Below are 3,751 nucleotides of genomic sequence, written 5' to 3'. Positions count from 1 at the left end.
TTTAGACTATTACCATGTCACATGTAAAAGTTATGAGGTTAGGAACACAGCCCTGCCTTATACAAATCTGTTTTCAAAATTCAGCAAGCAACTCACACTTTTTGCAACATATCTAATTGGTTAAAAAGAGTTTTGACACGAAATTTAAACTGAATATTTTAGACACATAAATCTTGAGACTGCCGTTGGTTTCAGCCCAAATACTCATCAGAATTATAAATTAAGTAAATTGGAAGTTGGTGCTTCTGCAGTAAAGAAACAGAATTTTCTGCTGAAACCATCAATCTTCAAAAATTCATTTCTCCCAATCCACTTATCAATTAATTCTGAAATTTTTACGAGATATTAAAAACACATTAAAGTTTCATAGAAAAATAATTTCATCAAAAATTATGATCTGGAATGCTCCCAGAAATTCATTCATTCTGCTGCCAATTATGCAGAAATTGCAGAAATTCTGCATAATGCACTTCCAACAACTTCACATGCCAAATCTTATGTTCAAGCCTAAAATTCATCTAAAACCATAGTTTTACCTTTCTTTTGACTAACTAAAGTTTCTAGCATGGTCAGCATAGCTCTAAGAGGTTATACTCATTAATTTACCCTTTTTTACAAACACACATTCATAACTCAAATTTACTTTTCTGCATTTTTATCAAACATAACAATTCATATAACATAACCATCATTCAAACACATACTAGAGCATCATTTATCATCAATCAAGAATATAATAGTTTATCTACTCTCATCACAGGTACAGCCACAAGAATAGTAATCTAATTGTCCTAACCCTTACTTGGTGATGTCGAAAATTGATATGTCTTGCTCCTAAGCTCACCTTCTCAGCTACAACACCTCCTTAAACTAGGCAGTTCGGTGGTTCAGAGAGGTTAAGAAAATGCTATTGAGCTACACAAATTGAAAGGAAAGACAAGGTTGGGCTGTTGGGTAATGGTGAAAACCGAATTGAATAGAGGGGAAGGAACCGAAGCTAGCTTACCTAGTGAAGAGTTTCAAAACAGCAAGGATTGATAGAGAAAGGTGAGAGCTACCTTGTTTCAAGCTCCTATGGAAGTTGAAAGGGTTGGAGAAGGTTGCATGCAAACCGAGCTCTCTGTTGGGGTTGCCTTCGGTCTTCTCTCCTTCTCCCTTCTTTGAATCAGGTTATTGTCTTTTGAGTAATTGAATAAGGAAAGGGTGGGATAGGTGTAACCAGATATATATGTTTTGTAGCTCTTGTAGGAGGATAAAGTAACACCTGTACCCAGCACTAATGACTAAGCATACACTAACTAATTAACTAAGTGGTGTAACTATGGTTTGAGGGTGATGTCCGTGGGGATTAAAGGAAGAAGAGGGTAGAGGTTTCTTTTCTTTTCATTGTTAGCCATGGTTAACATTGATGGGTTAGAGTGAACTAATTGTTTAATTTAGGGTTAATTAAAGGTTTTATACAAGGATAGTTAAAGTCTTAATTTGGCTTAACATATAGCAAGGAGATTTTGGTTTGATAATAAAAATTGTGATCATGTATTAATTGACTAACGATGTATCTACGGTTGTTTCTCTGCTAATTTATTATTCAGTGAACTTAATAAACTAATAAAATAAAGAAAATTTGATTGTAGCGGTAATTAATTAATTACCCAAAACTTATCGTTTGGAAAAACAAAAAAGTTTTAGCGCCACCGATTATAATTTTAACTTACTACCTATGCCGCATATATATTTAAACATATGCGTGTCGGCTAACGTCATGAGGAATGAGAAATCTCAGGCCTCGTGGGGTATGGTGGTTACAGTTTGTCGCGTAGTTGAATCGCGAATGAGGTAGGGTTTTTCTTAAAATCTAATTTATATTACAGAGTTGTGATAAATAGATATTAATGTGAGAGAATATATGCCTGTGATTATAATTGTCTTCTAAATGTGGTTGTTTGCTGGACTGAATGACTGATTGCTTGACTGCTTGAGTAGTTTGTGATTGCTGAAAAGAAATTAGTTTGAAAGGTTATTTAGTTGATTATTATGAAAAATGGCTTTTCTTGGTTTTGAAGCTATTTTTGATGATATAAAGGAATTGGCTTTGGAAATGGTTTAATTTTGAGTTAGTGACTTTATAAATGATTTAGTATTTGAGTTGGTTTGATTTTAAAAAAGAGATTTATTATGGACATTGATTCGCTTTGAAAATTATTCGATATTGGAACTAACCGAATCTTGGAAAATGATTGAGGTTTTGGAAAGGTTTGATAAATGTTTGGATGGGACCCGAAAAGGGTGGCAGTGTCCGAGTTTTAGAGGAGATGCTGCCGAAATTTTATGAAATTGATAGTTTTATTTAAAGTAATTAATTAAAAAGATTTGTTTTTTAAGTATTAAATGTTTTAAGATTGATTTGTCTATCAAAGAAAGAATTTTGTTTTGGATTTGAGATTGTTAACGAACAGAATGAAAAAGAGGATGATGAGGATTTTATTTGAAATATGGCTTTGAAATGAACTTGGAAATGAGATTTGGATTGATGAATGATTATGATGTTGAGAATGTTGAGATGTGAACTTTGAATTATTCACATGGCTTATGAATTTGAAATATCTGAGATACGAGGTTCCCTGGATTAAGTGCCGTGGCTTGCCACCACGTGTACCAGGTTGAAAACTCGATACTCTGTTGACCCTACGACGTAAGTGTGTGACCGGGCACTATATAAATTCCCGGGAATGTTACCCCCATTGAGTAATATTGATTGTTTGTCCTGGCGTGCTACATTTGAGATTGAACTTTGGTGCTGAATTAATGATTGTGTTGTTTGATTGCGTGATTGGTTTCTGATTGAGATTTTCTTATAAGAAAGGAAATGTTTCAGATTTCTAAAAGATTAAACATTGTTTCTTTGAAAAGGTTTTGAACGATTACCTATTGTTTTTTTAAAAGATTCATAAGGCAATGATAGTCACTGAGCTTGAAAACAGATTTCCTATTCAATATCTTCTTATGACAACTTTGAAACTCCGTGGTGAGACCGTGTGGTTAGGTTCTCACCCCCTACAGCTTTACCTTTTCAGGAACCGGAAGAAGCGTTATGAAGAGTTACACTGCGTTTGGCTTATGTGTTGTTGTATTCATTAGATTATTTTCTCCCCTCGTTTTTGTTATTACAAGTTTGTAAGAGGGATAGGAATTGTATGTTTTAAATATGTAATATATTGAGTTATTATGTAAGGAGTCTTGTATATGAATTTGTGCCTGCTTGTATTTTTCTTAAGATAAAATATTTATTTCTTTTTTTAAAAGAAATCAGCAATACAGTGTCGAGTCACAGGCTCCTATTTTACTATTTAGTATGTAAAGTAGTCGTAATACTTCTTGCTATCAGAGTGGCGCAGCCGGAAGCGTGACTACTAATAGTGAGGGTGTTACAATTAACACAATAGAAACCATTAAAAACAAGAAAAAAATAAATTGTAAATCTGATATAAAGAGAAAAGCAAATCTACTTTGACTACTCAAGTGATCAATGATCAAAAACTAAATGAACAGAGACAGGGAACCAAAAACTACTAACAATCTGGTAAAAAGAGAAAAGCAAATCTACTTTGACTACTCAAGTGATCAATGATCAAAAACTAAATAAACAGAGACAGGGAACCAAAAACTACTAACAGTTATAAACAAATTAAACATAAACTGATCTAGCATGACAAATAAAGAAATACCATATTGAATATTACCTATTTTGTGA

The 3,751-nt window shown here is 33.2% G+C and overlaps 1 long non-coding RNA gene across 1 annotated transcript; it reads left to right on the top strand.

Moving 5' to 3' along the window:
* Positions 1,806 to 3,250, top strand: LOC110269014. Its single transcript, XR_002357881.1, has 2 exons — positions 1,806 to 1,836; positions 3,061 to 3,250. It is a non-coding gene; the product is annotated as an uncharacterized LOC110269014 (long non-coding RNA).

The sequence above is a fragment of the Arachis ipaensis genome, chromosome B02, assembly GCF_000816755.2.
Source record: "Arachis ipaensis cultivar K30076 chromosome B02, Araip1.1, whole genome shotgun sequence".
Taxonomy (NCBI): Eukaryota; Viridiplantae; Streptophyta; class Magnoliopsida; order Fabales; family Fabaceae; genus Arachis; species Arachis ipaensis.
The sequence above is the reverse complement of the archived record's forward strand: the minus strand, read 5'-3'. Positions and strand labels throughout refer to the sequence as shown.